Raw genomic sequence first — 21,734 nt, forward strand, 5'->3', positions numbered from 1 at the left:
CAGGGACTTGACTTTTTAAACTCTCATGGAATGAAGAGAGGAGGATTTAACTCTCGCCGCCGGTGTGGCTGACATCTCCACAACGCAGGTCATCGTAATTCACTCACAAAGTCAATCCTGCTGTGTTGTCAAAACAAGAAGCATCTCGACGAGCAGTCACCTGCCCTGTAGAGACTCTCGCCGCAGCACTTCGGCGGGGCAGTGTTCGCGTTTCATTCCCAGTGACGGCCCTCTGCAGATGGCAGCAACATAACCCGGGAAGGTCAGATGCCCATCAGTCTGGATGATGGAAGTATTTGCACGTGTGCCGTGGTAATCCAGGGACATGACGCTGCAAATGTGTCACACGTCCTCCACAGCACGGCAAAAGAGGCAAAACTAAATCAATAAGGAGCACACAGGCGAGAGTGCTAGTTATTGATTGAGTCCAATAAAAAACAGCCAGACTGAGGACAGAGTGGACGCTACAGTGACTTGCCATCGCCTCTCGTGGTACAAGTGTCAGCTAGCATGCTACTTTCAGTAGATATCTCCACATCGTAGCGTCAACACTGGAACCTCTTCACATTCTGCTGATGTTTGTTCATTTTTTTCAATAAAACGATTTCCATGTCTTACACACGGCACCCGTAAACAAATGTACACTCGATGTAAACAGGAGGACGTGTAATCAGTTAATGTGAAACGCCACATGCTGATTTTTACAGAATGAGATTTAGCTTGTTACGTCTCATTCAATTGGGCTGTAGGTAATTCCAGACAGACGCAATGTAATTCCTTCTTTGTATCGGTGTTGGTTTAACAGTGTGACCGTCATCGCCGGAGAAAGGGAAGAAGTGGGTGTTTAAGTGCTCAACAATGCGTCAGAGTGGGAAGAAAAACGAAGCGCAGAACGCAGACAATAATGTATGTGGACCTTTAAAAATAATTTAGTCAGGATTGTTTCCCACACGTTTCCCTAACAAGTGCCTTTCTTGCAGTCGTGCAAATAATGACTGCCATCTGTCAGTCGCAACAGGCAGGAGTAGCTCGACAGCTCTATGAGGCTACAAGATGTCTGGAGGAGAGAGGAGTGCATTGTGGGCTGTGACGATGCATGTGACATGAGGGTCTAAGGACAGAGGGTGGCGTATGCTGCAGCCCAGAAAACACGAGTTGTCTTCAGATCTGCCAACTGGTTTGTTTTTAAAAGGCACCAAGAAACAACATATTTTGACATTCAGTTGTGACGTTTCCTTGCAAATTTCCGGCACGTAATCTAAAATAGAGCAGAAATATGAGGCCACAGCTCACTGGTACAACTGGTCAGTTTTGATGAAGTAGACGTACGAGTAAGATTCTGAACGGTAATTACAGTTCATTATAAATCTGTGTGTTTGTGGCGAATGTGAGAAGTGTTTTAAGCCGTGTGGTTCCACAGTCAGTACATTCCCCCCCAACACATATTCTTGGGCAGTGACTTCAATTCATTGCAAAATGCTTTTTATTCAGAGATTACATCCAGCGGAATTCAAACCAACTCTCTTTTCAGCCACGTCCATCTTGAAGTCCAAATCCAACTCGATGCCAAAGAGCTGTAAAGGACTTGTAGGTGCCATCTTTTTTTGTCATTTCCCTCACCTTCCTCTCTGAGTGGATATTCCAGAGTTATTTCACACTTGCCTTCGGGGACAACAGTGGAGCTCGGCTCAAGCACTGCTGTACCCCAAGAGTTACTAAATAACAAGCAAGCATGATGTGAAATCGTAATGGAATGTGAAATAGCAACAATCACACGGCACTGCACTTGAACATTTTCAGACACCCAGCGTTTTTCAAACGATATTGTGACTTCCATCAAGCTTTCCGTTGGTATCCAACAATTTTGGTCACAGAACTGAAAATGTAGAGGGAGCACAAAAAAAACCAAACAGGCATTGCATCGGGCACCACGTTTGATTTAGTCTCAAATCGAGCTGAAGCAACGCTCAAGCCTCTGTGAGATAGATTATAGTCACAATACACAGTCAGCAATATTCATGACAGCAGTACTTGGTAAAAAGAACGACAGAATGTTCACAAACTACTGGCAACAAAACGCTGAAATAATAAAATCCATTTCTAACATAAGCATGTTTTTTACACCTTCTCTCTTGTCGTGCCTTTTCTCAAATGTTACTCCAACATAGAGCACACAGCAGCTCCACCCATAGAGGTTTGATTGAACCAGAAAGAACATATCTGCCTCCGGAGCAGTTTTACTTTTGGAGGAAGTCTGTGGAACTAAAACTCCTATCCGCTCGGCTTAAGCCTCCTTGAAATCACTCCCACCTTCACCCTCCCACCTGTGGCTGTGGGTCCTCTGTGTTGCTCGAGGACACTTTAACAGCAAATGACACATTGGCTGTCACGGAGAGCCAACTCATGACCCTCCAGTTAGACGGCTCTCTCTCTCAGTGCCGTGCCACCCTGCAGGGGTTGTTCATTGTCATGGGCACAGATCATCAAAAATAATCTCAAACGTAAACCACAAGTTCCTGATGGGACGAAACGAGTCCTTGACACCGGCAGGTAAAGAATAAAAGGAGTATTCTCGAGGAGTGTGAAGGGTTGTGAAGAATGACTCACAAGTTGTTTCACTCCGTTGGCAACAGTCTGTCAGACAGCTCACTGGGACTCACTCAGTGTCTTATTTGAATACACACCAGGCCGAGGAGGAACACCTTATCGAGGAGATGTGAGCAGCTGTGATAAATGTGCTGTATCCAGCTGCATTGAGCTGATAAGCAGCCAAATTATATTCCCTCTACATGCCTGCTCTAATTAAAAAGAGTCTCTCAGGTTCCAGAAACTCACCATTTGATGGACTTAATCTTTGTTGAAAATGATGCAAGTAGTGCACACAAATGGAACGGAAGGGTTTCCAGCTCTCGGAGTACTACACATATTAATTGCACGCTCTCTTTTCTTTTCCTGACCACCTGCTGCTTGCAACACAGTCTCTGCACATGGAATCTGACATGATCAGTATTCAGCCCGCTTCTCCGCCTCCTGTCGCTTCTCACAAAGGAGCCCCAGGGGCATGAGCGGTGAACCCCTACCCACATGGGACCTGTTGGTCCCCATGACACCTGTCTCCCTCAGGTTGACCCCAGTCACGCTGTGGATCACGCTACAATGCCTCCAAGTCTGAATCTGCCGTCATGTTCGGACATTGACTGGCAGCATCCACTGGCCAACATGCGGTGGGGCTTTTTGAAAACATAGGGGACCTTCCAGAGAGCGAATTAAAAGTATCGCCGGTAAGATCATATTTATCCGAACAGGCCTGCTGACTTTCACGGTCTGGTTCAGTATTGATCGTCAAAGCCCTTTAGCTGAGAGATACACTTCATGGAATTAAAAGGTTTTCCAGGATCGACTTGGAAAAGGCCACTGTTGTGAGCGTGGAAAAAAACCACAGAAATCTCTAAATCAATAGCTGCCACCATCTACGACGTGTGATGCGGACATTTTTACACGTTTTTTGTAATGTTCCACAGTGAATAGGGGACAATCCAGCAACCGTGTCTTTAATAAGTTACTGAACCAGCAGAAGTAGCCAAACTGGACACATTATACACATAATACTTCATCACATCTATCTGCCATACAGACAACATCTTGGCTCGGTTGATCCAAACTGTTTTGGTTGAACGTGGGGTTACTCATTCATGTTGGCTCCCGTCAGGTTAACGCTGCATTCAAATCTATTTAAATGTTGTTTCAATGATGTCATTGAAACACAGCACTTTATATGAGAATATTCTGCAGATGTGCTTTGTCGCTGTTTTGTAAAGAGCTTCGTTTTTGTTGGACCTTACACTGCAAGTCTCTGCTAAATTCTCATGTATAATTGAAAAGTTTTTGTAATCAATGAAATATCAGCATTTTGTGTGTTTGCAAACACATTTAAATGTAAAATACAAGCCTGATTAATAGCAGGTTTGCAAAAAATACTGATGCAACCAAATCCTGAAGCACTAAAGCAGACATGCCCTTCAATAAGTTAGTTGTATTCGTTATTCATGTGCTAAAGGACTGTCAATCAAGGCTTTTATCCCTGACTACCATTTACCTGATATTAATTGCACCATACTGCACCGTATACTGTCACACATACTGACTCAGCAAAGTTATACCAGCTGGAACTTTTCTGCTGATGAAGCAAACTGTTCACTTGTTCCACACAGCGAGCCATGAAAGTGACTCTGTGTTTCACATCCGAACTGAACATCCTCGTTTACCTTGCAGCAGCTGTGAGCGCCGCACAACAACTTCAAGTTACCACAAGCTCACTGCCTTTTCATTTTTGACCACTCAGGCGCAAATTTAAGGATTCAGGGATTCATCAATCTTCTTCTTCTTTTTTTTCTGCTGGAAGAAATAATCGCGCTCTCACTTAAAGAGCAACTCACTTGGCAAGCAACGATCCTCAGTGGAAAAAAAAAATCAGTTATAAGAGCCAAAAAGGTAATTACTTTCCTTTATCAATTAATACTGATAATTGACATGATCCTGCAGTCTAAGTGCCTTACCTTATTAACTAAAGGATTGGATTTGAAATGCAGTTAATTTAACAGCCTGAAATTACAGACAGTCAAGGTTAATTTACCCTCGATAAAAGGTTCAGAGATGTGATCCGGGGCCTTTGTTGTTCCAGATGTGTGGATGAGAAGAACCTCATCCAGAGAGATGATCTACATCTCCTGAGCAGCCCCTGGTCTGATGTGTCGCTGAAGCTAAAACCTGCAGATACAGAGCAATGTGAGCTTCATGATGTTATGCTCAACTTAATGTAGTTGTACGGGACTGACACCAAAGAAGTTTCGGGATAATTTTCGGGGTGTTTATTAGAGATATTGACGTTGATGTGGAGCTTTAGCCCGTGTGCAGTTCCAGTAATTAACAGGAAATGAAGTTGTGTTTTGTCTCCCTATCTGCCGCAATGTCACCGACTTCCAGATAATGATGTCCTCTGCATTTTCTGCAAGGGAACATTTCCCCAGCCATTCATCATCGTCCACGTCTCTGTGTACAGTCTGTCATGTAGCACTTGCCTCTGCAGCCGGGATGTGAGGCGCGAGGACTGAGAGGCCAGAGCGCTGCTTGTCTTGCGCCGGGTCCTCTGGTGAGAAACGACACTCAATTTGTTTCCCATCATGCTACCTGGGCAGTCACGTATGATTACCGTACCCCCGCCCAGCGACCCGTGACGTGTTTTTAGACCGGGCCGTCACAGCGCACACAGCCCCTGACTCACTGAGCGTAGGGTAATGGATTTAACCTCACACTTTCTTTCTCTTTTTTCCTCCTCCTCCTCCTTCCAGTGCTGCACTCGCATCTGGCAGAGTGTGCACTTGTGTTGGTCTTTTAACACGTAATATCATTTAGAAAAGTCCTCGGAAACTGTTGGCAATGCCTATACGTGTGAGGATCTGCTCTATTTGCGATTCAGCCCACTGGAGGAAACCTTTCTGACACCATTGCTTTTGAACACAGCGATGCACTTTCATACTTTCAAGTGCGGGAGCTGAAAAATACGGCGTCATGCAGAAAGTAGCCGGGTGACTTCTTTACACCAACTGGAGGTGTGATAAGGAGAAAAGGAAATTTGAACACATGTGTTGTCAACGAAGATCAGGAAATGCTTCAATGTAATATGGCTACATTTAGGTGATTATGCTTTTGACAGATAAAAACATGAAAGGAGGTGTTAAAGATGGACAGTGTGAATTAAGTGCATGGAAGGCAAAACAGGGGGGGGGGGGGGGGTCGGGGTGAGCTGGGGTCTCTCACAGATGTGTGAAATGTGTTCTCGTTGGCCTTTAGGGAGGGAAATAGGAAAAAGACGAGACGCCAGTTTGGGGAGCCACAGCGGGGAAGAGGAGATATGTCTTCCACAGAGACCTTGTCTGGGAGACGAAGATACGGGCCACGCTTATAGATCCATGGACAAAACACACAAACCACAACTTCCCAAAATACAACTCCCTCACTTGAAAGAAGACCCAAAAACTTCACAGAGCTGAAAGAGGGAAAAAAAGCAAAAGATCTTGATGGACTGCACAGCATGACGTTTTAAATGTGTGCTTGGGGAGCAGAGGAAATATCCGTCTGTGTCACGTGCTAAACTCAACACCTTCTTTTATATGTCTGGTGCTGAAATAAAAGATGTGCCGATCCATCAGAAACACTTATCAAATGAACATTTTAGAAGTTCTCTTTGAAATCGTGGGTGTTGGAACTTTTGATGCCTAGTTTTGACACATAACTCAGTTCCCAATTCCCCCTGTAAAGCATCCGCCGATCCGCTGCTCTGGAAGTGTGCGTTGTATTTTTGAGATGTTGGGGTGCAGAACATCCACCGTAAGGCCGCTTCCATACTGTTCATTTGGTACAGTATTGGTGATACCATCACTGCACTAGCCTCTTCAGAACCGACCGAATGTTGGTCTGTGCTGTTGCTGCTTGTAACCACTCATACAAACAACTTCACACTCAACACTTCACTATCACGAGCAATGCAACTGCCATGACAGAGCTGCATCACACATCCAAGTAGCAGCTACTAGTAGCAGCTAGTAGAAGCTCTGCGTGGTTCAGGGGGAAACAGACCGGGGTCGGACTTACTGTTAGGCAAGGAAGGCAACATGGGCCCTTAAACAGCCTGAGATTTATTATGATGTTTAGATATGAAAAGTATTGAATTATGTTCCTCTTCTATTTCATTGGACCCCAACTTACAGAAGTTCACTGTTTTGTGCTACTTCTACTGTACTTAAGAGGAAAATATTGTAGTTCTTTGTTTTCTGAACAGAGAATGTTGCAGATACAAATTTGACTCAGAAAAAGCTCAAAGTGTTGAAAGGGCTGAGATTAGAGTTACGCGAGGAGATTAGAAAGAGAAAACAAACAGTGGGAACGGCAGAGAACATTCTCTGAAGTGGGAGGGGGGAAATATACTGTGCAAGACATGCGAGACCAAGCAGAGCCTAATTTAAATTGTGCTTTATTTTAGAGGTACAATGGGAAAAAGACCACAGAGGATTCACTCATCAAACAACCTCCGAAACGTCTCCATGGGCAGGGGCAGAAAAGAGGAATAATAATTGTGTACCCTCTGAAGGTCTAAGATTTGTCATTATGGAAAGGGAGAAATAATAAGCAAGGGGATTTCTTGCACTTTAGGACACATTCGTGTCCGCACTTGCTTAAAGAATGTGGACATATGACGATCAGAACACCTCCGAATATGGACTGAACGATCAGTCCTCAATGCGTCTTGGGTGCCCTCCCACCCGTACGTGGAGCTTATTTAAAGAAGTTGTAATCATTAGTCCGCTGTGCGGCGCGGTCAGAGAAGCCACCGAGGCCTCCGCCTGTGGAAAGAGCATAAAGAGGACCCGGGTTCAACAGGTTTACTGGGGAGCGCACAGACGTTGCTCCTCTGCTCAGTTCACCACAGAAAGAAGAAAATAGCATTTGTGAAAGAAAACGTCGAACAGAAATATCATTTAGGAAATTAAATGGATTGCGAGGGTAAAAACAAGTCGACTTTCGGCGCTTTCGTTTCACAGAAGCATTATCTCCCCGAAAAAGATAATTCCCGCTCCAAATCTCACCATGTGGTGCAAGGTGAGAATCGACTGTCGGTCAGACGCTCCAGATGTCCTCGTGTTTCCCAAGATGGAGCCCGCCCGCTCTCTTTCTTTTCTCACACGGTCTGTGGTCCTTTTCTCACACCGCAGCGCAGCATATCTCTTGTGATCTTCTGCTGTTAATGAACACCTGCTACAAAACCAATTTCCAACACATCCTTAAATACTCACACTGCACCGAATGTCCCGTAAACAGCAGCATGGTGCTTCTTTTTTTGTCTTTGCAGTCGTGCTGTTATTGCAGTCTATATTTGCACCCACCCAGTTTTAAAGTTTAAGACTGAATAATGTGCTTTTGTCTCCATACTTACATTTCCGTTATTCCCGTTTGGAGTAAGCTAAACGCTGCCAGATTTTCATTGCTGGTAGAAATAACCGTATAAGCCACGGGTGATGAACCTTTATCTGCTTGCTCCTGGCTGTTAATATAAAACAATACTAGACACAGAATTAGTATGAGCACTTTAAATATGATATTGATTCTGTAATATATCCAAGTGCTTGCTTTTTATTGGTTCTCATGCAGTAGGTTTTGAAAAATGCCACGACCTGTTATCACACAGATTAGAATGGATTGCTTTTAATATTACCTCCAATAACGGGTCTTTGTTCCAAATGGCTATTTCCCTTTATTGCATGAAAAGTCAACTTCCATTTGACAAGACATTTAGCATGGCTTATGTGCTGCACACTGTGCATGAAGATTCAAATTGAACTTTGGGGGGGGGGGGAGATTTGAGGATATTTGTGGACGTTCTCTCAGAAATGGGAATTTCTGGATCATTACATGCATTTCCCCTTTCTGTATATCAATAGGCAGAATGTTACATTTCCCTCTCTGCCATTAGTCAAAGTGGTCTAATTTAGCGTTGGGACACCATTGGGTTTTGTGTGATAAATGACCCATGTGAGAGCGACCCACAGTGGGTAATGGAGGGAGAGGGTTCAGTTACAAGCACTTAGAATACAAATATCCTGTTTGTTTTTGTCAGGGTGGGAACTGGGTGTGAGATGTAATCCCGTCTGTACCGTAAAGTCTTTGCGATAACATCTGTGCATCTAAACAGTTTTTTTTCCCCAGCAGACATTCAGTCGAAGACGCTTCAACATTTATCACTTTTTCCCATTTCTGTAACACGTTGCAAATCCCTCTCAAGGCATTGTAAGGGAAAGCCTCACACTGGCGTCAGCCCACGGTTTGTTTGTTGCGGTCGGCCGGTCAAGGTGTTTGCTTGAAGCAGGTTTCTTGTTGGCTAAACGTCAATGTATGGACAGTTGTCTTACACTCTGATATCAACACCTGACTGGAGGAACACACCAGTCACTGGCCCGTCAAAGCGCTTCAACACAGCGGCTGTTCGGACAACTGCCCTCCAATCTACACAGGAAATAAACGTGATCTGCCGCCGCTGTAAGAATACTCCGATCAGTTGCACCTGTCCAACATTGTTGGACTCAAAATGGACAGTTTTTTTGTATTTTTTTAATCACAAAAAATGGATCCAGCAGAACCAGAGATACAGTCCGTTCAGTCCACACATCCGTCTGCCTTGTGAACACCTGGTTCCTACATAACCCGGAGTGCAACTCCACCGCCCAATGCAGCCTGGAGCCACTCGCCTCAAGCAGAGATGAGTGGGAGGGGCCACAGATGTCCAGTAAGCGCACTTCTTGCATTTCATCTTAGTTACTGAGGACAATGCACAATGACTATTGATAAGGATATATATATATATATATATATATATATATATATATATATATATATACACACACAGTGCTGGGAAAATGTGGGGAAACCTTTATAGAAGGTCTAAAACCTACTTACTTCAACCTAAATTTAAATATTTGATTTTAATACATACGGAACGCCACTGGGAGGCTTTAGAATGATATAAAAAGCTAAAAAAAAAGGGCAAAAAAACCAGAAGGATGAATACAATCTGTGTGGTAAATAATTACACTGATGCCCTGGATTCAGTGCTCTGTATTCCCAGGTCAGTAATTGTCACCTGATGACAGTGATCAGAACCATTTCGAAACAGCTGCTATTTAAATACCAATTCAATATAATGACAGCTACCAGCCAGGGTAGTGATATGTGCTTGGCTCGCGCTGACGTTCCTTTGCCAACGCTTGGTTTTCACGAATCCCCGTCCAAGAGGAGTGTGTTCTCACCCTGCTAGCTGCGCTCTTACTGTGCTGAACTCCAAGTCTGCCTCGTGAATTATTTTCTTTCACCGATGGGTTAAACTCACAAGCTTTAAGTACTTTTTCTTTTTGCCAAGTCTCTCTCTGAACCTAATCTGTGCGGTGGTAAAGGTGAGTCACCACAGTAGGGGTTGGCTGCTGCACCGAGGTAAATGAACTCCAGGGAGTTTTCTGCTGGCCTCGGAAACACAAACAATATTTGTGTCATGATCTTCAACAGCCCCCTGAAAGAAAACTCAAATAAAACAATAATTATCAAGCTGTTTTCCTCCAGCACAGAGCCAAACAACTCGGTGGTTTCAATATAAATAATTAAATCGAGATGCCGTGTTACAAAGCCCTGATATGATAGTCGTGGCCTTCAGATATCCTTGGCGTTAAGGTAATGTCAGCATCAGAATTGGGCCCCGTTGCGCCACATCTTTTCATTATTTCCCCAGAAAAATGTCATTTCGCCGGGCAGGCTGGTATTCTTTCAAGCACAGAATTAATACGTGTCATAACAGCTGTTGCAAAACATCAATAAACTGTCAAGCAACCGCGAATGAAAAGAATTGGCACAGACCAATAGAAGCAACAAAAATGTCATCTGTCTGGGAAGATCTGGAGAGCTCCCATGAAGTAGCTCACAATTATATTGCACATGTCACCACAGACAAGTAGACAAACAGCACTCTTTCAATTTGTATGAATCAGCCACAGACATTGATTGGAGCGAGTGTTTCATGATTGCGATTGCCTCTTTGATTCTGATCAGTGATCTAAATCTGAACGATTGTCGATGAAATGTATTAAAAACAATGGTTTTATCAATGTCTGGAAATGTATTTCATTCAGCTTGATTTCCATATCAGTGTGAAATATCACAGCACTGATTCATTTTGATTATTTAACACTTCCTTCATACCTTCAGGCAGGTTTATTTAAAAAAACAAGCAGTGCCCACTGTCTAATATCTTTTTCAGTTAATTTTCACGATGGAATGGAAATAAAACTAATTTCATGGCGTTAAATGTGACTTAAAAAGTCATTAGAAAAAGAGGGGGTTGGGGGGGGGGGTCACCAACCTCTGTGACATGGCTGACATCTTCTATACGGGATCCGTCTGGAGGCAGCCAGCCGACAGACATATCACCGACCAGTCTGCAAAGACATTAGCTCACAACGATATTTGTAATGCGAGACTTTTGGGAGAGGTATTTCTCATTTGGTGACAGAGCGAGGAAGGATATAGATATAGATATATGGTAAACAGGCTCCTGAGGATGAGTTGACCTCAGAAAAGCAAGGCCATTTATTTCCCTCAGCTTAATGATACAAATACGATTGTGTCTTATGAGGAAGTTCTGCCGCAGCCGGGCATCTGTGCGGATATTAGGATGCACAAGGGGGGGGGGGGGGGGGGAAGCCACAGACACAGGCAAATGTTAGCTTTACATTGAGTGTCAGGACTTTCAATCACAATATCTTACCACGATAAATACAAGCTCTCATGCACTGAGCTGCTTTTGGCAGATGATAAGAACAAAATGGACAACATCGCAAGTTTTATTATGGATGGCATTTTACTTTGAAATGGGATCAAATCCACTTCAAGCATGTCATTTATTGTTAAAAGCTCAATTTATTTCTGTGTAAAACATGAACATAATCCAACACGACTAGTAATTTACACAGGAAGTTTCAGTTGGTTGCAATCTGGAACCTCACTGCTAGGTGTCGCCAAATCCTTCTCACAAGACCTTCAAGTACATCCGACATCCTGCACAGGAAGTAAGGACAGTAAGGACATTCTTCTGCCAGACACTTACACTGAAGTGTGATTTAAGTCCAGCATGTGGTGCATTAGTCCGGTCAGAATCTAAATTTAAGGAGGTAGATCTCCTTGGGAAAAATGTGCATTTGTCTATAAAATATATTAAATATTGTTAGAAACTTTATCGAGGAAGTTCTTTGAAGAGCAGTACAGCCTCAGGCTTTTTCTGCATGATCAGTAAGAAGTAAGAAAACCCCCGAAAGGATTTTTTTTTCTATATTACAAGAGCGATTGCACCTATACACTGACTCAGCATATTCAGAAAGTCCAATTATTCAAGATGCCCCGATTAACTTTGGAGTTCTGTCACTGCCGTACATATCAAACAACATTTTGACACAGCCCATCTTTGTCAACAAGCACGGCGACTTGGCACATTTATCTCCCATGTGACAAAGACTTGGATCTGAGCCCAAAAAGCAAAGAATGTCCCACACATCATCTTCAAATGAAGCCTTTCATTTCTCTCCTGCCCAGAGACTCTTAATAATCAACCGCAGTATGAATTAGATTCTTTGTATGTGTGCTTGTATAATCCTAACGAGTTATGCAAATAAAATAAAGTTTGAATTCATTTTAATGAGTGCGTAACAAAAGGGCCAGAGCTAATGAACTAAATTCCGTCTCTTTGAAAAAACGGGTAACACTGACCCCCCCGTTGAATACAAAACAAAGCCAAGAACATTAGAATATTCATTACAAAACATATTTATGTAACACCGTGACGCTCATGTGTCCCGTGGGAGAAGGAGACACATTCAAGGGTGGAAATATAAAGTTTAAGCTTCAAAGCACAATAAGGCACATTGTATTAATTCATTCTGCTGCCTGCAGGGATGAGAGGAAGCGTAGAGGCATGCGCTCATATTTTCTCCATCTCTGCCTCACTTTCTGTCCCCAGTCATTTCCATTTTGAAGTGTAGGTGCTGCTGTAAAAGTGTTCCCTCAGCAAAAGACCGAAATAGACGAACATCGAGGAATACATTTAGTCAAGTCAAGGTTTTTTCTTTTTCTTTTACCTCAAAGTATTCTTCTCGCACTACTAACGCAGTGTGCTGCGACTGCTTAAGATGTAAGGAACCACCGGAGTACTAGACCATCGGGTATTGCCATTAAGCGACACAACAGGCTTGGATTTCTAATAATGAATGCAAGGACACGGCCAAGAGGAAAGCATTAACACTGTGAAGAAGAATCTTATAATAAAGGTGAGACCAGTGTCATGTTGTTAATAGCTCCAATTATCCATCAACGAGCAAATGAGCCATCAACATTTACTGCTAGCTCTCAATCACACTAATCAGCCCTGATTGCTGTGGCACCGTGGAGCGAGCTCCCTGCCACGTTGAGGTGTGCTCTAATGCCGGCTACCATTTATTGAATCCCCATGTCTGCCACTGGCACATGAACCATTATTGTGCCAGTCTCAACAATCGCTAGGAGTTGCATCACAGCTCAACTTCCACGTCTGGCACTTTCAATGAGGTTCATTAGAGAAATGGGTTGGCACAAATAATGTCAAAACATGTTGCAAGTGGATGAGGAGAGTACAGATGTCTGGAGAAAAAGATGGTTGTGGTGCAGATACAATTTGGTGCCCGAGGCAAGATTTTAGCTGGCTCCCCCTTGATTTGCAGCCAATTCCAGCACCAAACTGCACAAACAGCCTTATGTCTTTGAAAATAAGCGATGCAGAGTGTGATGCTGCGGGCAACCCAGAAAATAGGGCCTACGTAGCATCAATGCCAACTCTGCTGAAACACCGGGGGGCCGGGAAATGGAGGTAACGTCTGATGCCGCCATGTCGTGAGGAGAGTGCGTGCTCCGGCCGAGTTTGGCCTGGTCACGGAATTATCAGGAGTGCATTTGGCATGCTCCCAATTAACGATGCGCTCGGCAGATGCCTTAGATGTTGTTACAAGGAAGTAGTTCAAGAACTGATTCTAAATTTCAGCCAGAAAATCACCATTATTTATCATAGAATTATTCTGCCAACCAGACTATTTGGGGATGATCCAGAAGAGGTGCATACAGTCCACCCCCTACAGAGCAACTTTAACATCCGCCTTCTCCGGCCAACCCCGAAGCAAACCAGCCTTCATTTGTATCATCACTTCCATTGTTTGTTTTACTCACGGTACTCTACACGCTTCATAGTTCTAAATGAATCAAAGGCCAACGACAAACGCCTGCGATGTTTTTGTCTGTTCTATTCGATGAGGAATTTCAGAGCTTGGTGCTCCTCGTCCCTCATGTTCTTGATATAGATTCCCTCCGTATCTCATCAATATGCACAGTTAGAAACCTTTGATACCCGCTGTGTTGTTTATTCTATTTTCGGTTACCACTCAACAGATGCTAAGTATTAGAAACATATACTGTTTTTATGTTGACGTTTCTGCATGCGTGAACCTGAAAGTCAATTGAAACAGACAGATAAACGAGCTCATGCAACAGGGATGTATTCAGTTCAATGGTGACAAAGATATGCTACATCAAAACAGAGCGACTCAACAACATGCTATACTTAATTGGCACGACAGCAGAAAGATGATTGGATTTTGACACGTAGTATTTGGGAAGCTTTGTTTACCCTCTCGATACACAGAGGGGCTTGCTGATCTCAGTGCTTCCCACGCCATCTGTTCCTCCTCTGATTCTTTGGGCTGAGGAAACCAGAGATGCTCTTCTTCGTCTCACGGCGGAGCAGTTCAAGTCCCTGTTGCCAGAGATTTACATTTGCATTTCATATCCGAGTGCCGATCACTCGCTTGTTTATGAGCCAGCGGTTCACATCAAAACAACAGCGTGGTCTTCTGGGTGCACTGGATTGAATGTACACCTTGAAGTTCATCAGATAATGATTAGAGGGCCTGTGCATCCTGTACTATAATATTCAACTGTTGCCTGGAGAACATTGCTGTACTGAGCAGCTTCCAGGTTTGTTTCTTGTAACGTTTGCGTCTCAGTGAATGGAATGAATGTTTTTACCATAATTGATCCAGATTCAAAGAACATAAACGAGGAAGTAGCGGTGCAGCATACAGGAATATGTAGGTATATGACATGTGAAGATAAATTCTGCAATCTCTCTCCCTGACAGTATATGCACAGCATGGGACCAAGGTATTTACATATTTATAATATTTACATTATGAATGATTGCAATCCAAACATCATTTTACATTCCACTCATAAGAATATCATGAGGTAATATTCTAAAGTATGATACTAAGTGGTAAGAAGACCTATATTACCATAGTACAATCCTTTCACTCCATTCTAATCCACTATTTACCAATGTATAAACAATAACATTCAAGATATTAGAGATAAAACATACACAAGTCACCAAATGTATTTAACGAGGCGCAATCATCACTATGAATCGATAAGGTGCAGTGCAAACAAGCCTTCAGAATTACATGAAAGGTCTCATTTCTAAATCTTGACTGCATGTAGAGGTGTCAGATAAACAGTTTGAAATGTAGACACCAGCGTGCAGCTTTGTTGGAATTCGTGTCTTGTTCAAATTTTGGAAACCAAGTCAGACTTTTATCTCGAACTTGTCTAGAAATCGCATCTGCATAAAATATTTCCAGAACCTTGACAAACCGAACAACATAATCAGGGTGCAAATCGAACGCCGTGCTTCAACTGCACTCCAACAACGAGGTGCCTCCTCGACTCGCAATGATGTTGCCTGTGAACATAATCCAGGCAACAATTACATTTCTAATGAAAACATAACTAGAATAACAAATTAGTCATTTATAGACGCAACTGGAGACAGGATTGCAATGTTAATTTGACTTAATTTCAATAATAACATTGAAAAACACGTTTGGCACCGTCACACTCATTTATCCTCTAAAGAGCGGTTCCATACATCAGTGGTTTGCAGCACATTCGCGTTCCTGTCTCGTCTCTGGCTGTGAGATGACGTCAATGCATCCTGTGCGTCGACAATGCATCATGCTCCCCCTGCTCATGTATTTGACCCGTGTGCAATCACGTAATTGTTCCATGTTCCAAAGCCTGGCTGCACATTCACATCCCATCTCAACAGTAGTCCACGCAGTATTTCACACTATATATATATATATGTGTACATATAAGATGCTACCTTGAAATCATTTATAAAAGCCTGCTGTAATGACCTTTTGCAAGATGTAGCTGTTCTGTATTTAATTCACTTTTTTATTCTTTCGCGATGCACCACAATCACTCCGCTGCAGAGAGACCTCCAGCATTTCACAGACTCACCAACAAAGTCATGCTCCCCAGCGCTGCATGCCTTCACTCCTGACTGAACCTCAGAACGTATCTCTCAAAGCTCGCTCTCTCCATCCGTCCAGCTCTGGACCTCTGGATATTCCTGACACGAGGCTCTTCGTCTCCACTCTACCACCCACAGTCACCGCCACAAGCAATATTGGTTCTTGATCGACATGTGATTTAATTGTTTATGTGTCTATGCAATGCATTTTCAGCAGCATCAGTTGTGTTTTCTTGGTGCTATTTACATTCTTTGTAGCACTCTAAAGTATTGAGAAAATGCTAAACGAACAAAATCCAATATGTGAGTGTGCGTCTGCACATGCAAGGCCACGAATGGCTGAACTAGTTTATTCCCCGACAGATTATTTCAAGACTTGTACCTGAAGTGTTTACTTTAAAGGGCAACTCTAGTGTCATCCTAAAGTGTTATTATAGTGAAGACAGATAATGAAAAGAAAACGTTCGGACGGCCCTACCTGCTCTGTCTAGTCTTTTTAGTTCCACATTAATATCCAATTATACATTTAAAAAATACAAAAATCCCCTTAAACAGTTGGGCAATATAGTTGTTAGCAAATGCTGCTCACTCAGAAGTAAATAGTTCATTAATTGGGGACCATTACCAGCCGTGGATTAATACACATTTGGTGCGCTTGTGAGTATTCTGGCAGCAGGAGGGTGTATGTGGGACAGACTCTCAATAAACTACACCATGTTCATGGTGTTCATGGTAATGAAGGAGCATGTTACCCGATGCAGAGATGAGGCTCATTGATGTGTTTTTAATAGCAACAACAGAAGCCTTGTAGCTGAGCGTTATTTTAAGCGTTGGCTACTTTGATCCTTTCTTTGAAAATAAGACAAAACATTGAAAATCAGTATCCTTATCCTTTAAATATCTTACATTTAAATATGTTTTGCAGATTACGATTCCACATTAGTAGCCTGTGTTAAATTAGTGTACAATACAGCAGTGGTTGTTGCAGGCAGGTTTGTACCCGATTTGCACACTAGTTATTTCCACAGTAAGAATATCACGAGTCGGTTTAATTACTGTCAATTAACGACAGAAAACACCACGATACCAGATGCAAAACACCGTGTTGCTAATTCGGTTTGAGTGCAAGCCTGTTGCAAAGTCTCCCCAACATTCTTTGTGTGTTGTAAAAAGAGGAGACAAGGAAGCTCGCCGTTGTCCTCACTCTGTCATATCTGATGGATCTGTGGCTGTGTAGAAAGTTCTGCCCTAGTTTCAAAGTGAGGAGGTCCGGGGGTGAGGAGGAAAGGTTTGCCTCGGGCGTCTGCAGCTGTGTGATGTCTGCTGCTGGGGCTTTTTCCCAACCCACCGGGACAAAAACAACTCTCTGGTCAGTCTCAATCTCTGACCTACCTGGATGGGAGCAATCTGTTCCAAACCTCTTTTCATTGATATGCTGGATATGCACCAGATGTATATCTGAAATCACTCATTCCCAGAATCCCTCCATGCCCAATTGCGTTCTTCCTTGTTTTTATGTCTAGCAGACTAGCAATTAATATCTGTTGCTCTCCAGCATGACTCAGGGATGATGTTTATTGGAAGATCGATGCTCGTTTTCTTCAGAATTGTTCCAATTTCCTTTTGAGTCACGCAGGTACTCAGACTGATACAGGCAGCCAATAACCCCGTTGTCCTCACACATTCTCTTCTGGTGAAAAGACAGTGTTGTCTGCTAAAGTCACGCAGTGTATTTGTTTGGGCTGGATGTCTGTCGTGGATTGTATTTTTGGGCCTTTTGATTTTCATTCCATCTTCTTCTTAATTTTTAGCGGTAGTAAAAGAAACCTTTTTTCCTGTCTCACAATGGGCTCGGACACACAATGTACCAGAAAAACATTTCGTCTGTCATCAACCATCGCTCCGAGCCACAATCGTATCTGCTTGAGTTTTATTCATGTTTCCACTCACGGAGAGATTACAGGGCATCACGGTTGTTGCACTTCTCTAAGTTAATTAAGGAACACTCCCTGTTTGTCAATCACCACATTGTTGTAAACACTTGAGAAATGTAACACTGCAACTACAATGTTGTCCGTGTTTTGAGTGCTCCCATGTGGACAGTTCATCGTGTGAAACGGAACATCCACTGAACACCAGTGTACAGTGTTTAAAGCAGCATTTAAGTGCTCCACTTGTGAACCCTCAGTGGGAGATGTGACACACAACAACAACACGCTTTAGCTCTGTTCACCCACCTTTGATATGACATGAAACAACTGCACGTTGCACACTTACCAGTTCTAATGTTCCGTTTATATTTATTGTCAGTCATATTTTCTGCATAAAAAAACAACCAGGGAGAGAAGTTTCTCAGGGAGTCATTCATAATGCACTCAGCACACTGGGGAGACGTACTGTGCGTTGACCATGTATTATTTTATTGTGAAATATTCAACATGCATATCCTCCGAACATAAGGTTATGTCACTGAACTGACACACAGCTATTTTAAAGTATTGCCCTTGTGAGGCGTGCTAGAGCGACAGTGCCGTGGCTGTGACAGGGCTCGCTTCGCAGTCTGCTCGAGCATCTGCCAGCGTATTTGATGGCACATCAGAGGACACAGTAAACATTGACAGAAACATCTATCTTCCCTGCAACCTGTTTTTATGGATTTATCCCAGTTTAGATGCCAGCTGTCACAAATATAACAGCGCAGTGATCATTAGCAGCTGTGTCAGGTGAGGGTGTCGAGGTGCGTTTTGTATTCTGGTTGCCTTGTCCACGCCGGGAGAATAGGGCCCATTAGCTGAAATGAACTCCCACTCTGATTATGATGACAACGTAGCAATAGATTAGCAATATAAATACTTGAAACACAATTACCAGGAGCCGTTCCAACTGTTACACCTTCATGTCAACTGTGCAGCGATTGAACATGATTCACCTCACCTTTAAACATCCTCACAAGTGCTGCTACTTCAGCTCAGTCCGAGCAGCTGCGTCGTTTATCCTCATGGTTTTGATTGGACTTTCTTTTTTTTTTTCTCGAACTATTCCGCTTAGTTGCGTTTAACAATGAATGATATCATATTGCAAGTATAGCTGGCTTTAATTGACACATCAAAGTCATTAACACTTGCATATTAACCACACGGAAGCTGCAGATGTAACACTTTAAATTTGATAATAATTTACCGTGCAATCTATGACTGATTACAAGCAGCGCTTAACATGGAACAGAGAACACAGCACACGGAGGTAGAGTTGGACGGGTATGTGGGAGTTGTGTATGAGAAAGATGACTTCATTGTAGAAAGCACCACTTGCACATCCAGTTAAACTGGGAGCTGGTGTAAGGAAAGGATTCGCAAGGATTGTTGTGAAACGCAAAAAGTAAAAAAGTAAATTACCTACAAACCAGCATGAGCTACCACGGCACGGAGACAACTTAACATTAAGAGATGCATCCTGCAATGAGAGGGCACAGAGCTAAATAACTATAGCAGGGTGACTGTTCTTTGCAATTTCTAAAAGAAAACTTCTGGAACTAGGGCCCTGTTTGTTAGAACTCTACACACACAAGAACCCCAAAACAAATACACACTAGATACCGTCTTGCAATGGTGTGACAACAGCACGACGCCAGGGGCGTAGGATGGAGGGGGCCAATGGTTCCTACCTCGCGACTTCTGCTGCTCTGTAAAAGTTCAGTAAAAAGACATTTTGCGTCATTATTTATACTTTCCTACCTTCAGGCTGTAACCGCTGAACGATTGCATGTATTGTTCAGGTGTTGGACTTTGTTTCCAGGATGTTTATGTATGAGTGGAAGACAAACATTCCCCTGTAGGCAGGTTAAAGTGATTCACCAGAGGTTAAGATACTCAATGACCTTTTTTATGTACAATGGTGAGTTTCCACCGTGTGCTGTAAATCTGTAGGTGGGGAGAACCTCAGGCCAACTTAGCAACCGATATTGCATTGCTCACTTCCTCTCACTGTTGGCCTCGATTGTTGTGCAAAGAGCAAACACATTTATGGGGTTCAAGCTTCGATTTCTGAGTGATCCAATTGGTGATAGGTGTTTTCACAGGTGCATTCTGGGTGCAGGTGGTTTCTAATTGAGTGTGATATTTCAATAACGGTGTTCACCAAACAACACACAGGCTTCTTTTCTTTTTTTTGAATGATGGTTCTGATGTAGATAATTGTGTGTAGTTGGTTACGAAAAGTGTGTTTAAGAATTTCAAAACCGTAGTGTAGAGCAGACGACGCGTAGAGCGGACGACGCGTAGAGCGGACGACGCGTAGAACGGACGACGCGTAGAGCGGACGACGCGTAGAGCGGACGTGTAGAGCGGACATCGTGTAGAGCAGACGATGTGCTCGTGGTTCAGCACACCTGGTCAACAGATGAGGACTACTTGAGTCAGTGCCTTCAACTCATTCAGCTTTTATTTAGTCTTTAGTTTCTTACTTTGTGATTCAGTTCATCATTTGTTTCTCTCTCAGGCTTTGCTTGAATTGAAGCAACAATCCGAATAATGATTTGATCTCACTGCTCCCCGGCTCTCCGCTGTATAAACGACTGTCCTCCATCTTTTTTATGGACCGTGTGCACTTATGACAAATGTTGCACTCGAGTCCCAAAACAGAAAAAAGGCCAGAGAAGGATATAAAGAATTGTTTATGTGCGGCTCACAGAACTTCAGAATTGTATTCGGGGATTAAATCTACTCTAAAAGGTCCTAAAGTCAAACGGAGAACACGCCCACACGCTGGTGCACAGTATGTGTCCGTTTGTACACGCGGGGCTTCAGCACCCGACGCTCTGAGGCTGTGTATGTGTGCGCACACTGTACAGTGTCCGTATGTGTGTGAATATATGTATGTGTGTGTGTGTGTGTTAGCAGGAACTAAATGGGTTTTGGCCTCCATTGGCCCACATCCGTGACTATAACAAAGCGTTCCGTCTTCTCCCGAGGGGTGTTACACACCACAACGACGTCAGGGAGAGACACCCGAGAGTGTTCGGTGCTTATTGAGTGAACTGACTCGGTTACCAATTTCTGTTTGAGGTGAATATTCTATTAAACACACAGCGTCTGTGATCTGAATGATAATGCTCATTCAAACAGCACTGTGTGCTGGATGAAACAAACTAAATACTCTCCCTGCCACTCTTGAAAACACATCATTTTAATCAGAAAAACAATACTTTCCCTCAAAGGCATGCAGGGACATTCAAGATCAATTCCTCACACACACACACACACACACACACACACTCCTAGATAAAAGATAATGTAAGGGGTTTCTGCCTCAGTTGGTTTCAGTCAAAGGGTCACCTGGCACTTCTGGAAAACTGTATAATTTTACATTCTAATATTATCTGTTTTCAAATCCACTTGTCTGCTGACAGGTCACACAGGAGACTCAGTGAAGGTTTACCTACAGACTCATGATTGAAGATGAGCTACCCTGAGCATTAGTGGAGCTGGACCGATATTATCCGAAAAAAACCAACAATTTCATTGATATCATCTCGTTGTTGTGTCCCATTTCATTTCAGTTTACAAGCAGCCGTTAATGAATACCACATTCGGCTGAGCCTGCTGTAGTGTTGTAATGACAGTGTTTGTCTGCCGATCCCCTGATGTCCCATTCTCGTCATGTGCGGTGATTCTTCCGGGTTTTGTTCAGCTGTCGCGTTGTATTAAGTGCCACCAAGCCCGTCCATTCCTCCGTTTGGCAAGTGTCTGTT

This window comes from Melanostigma gelatinosum, assembly GCF_949748355.1.
Source record: "Melanostigma gelatinosum genome assembly, chromosome: 20".
Classification (NCBI taxonomy): Eukaryota; Metazoa; Chordata; class Actinopteri; order Perciformes; family Zoarcidae; genus Melanostigma; species Melanostigma gelatinosum.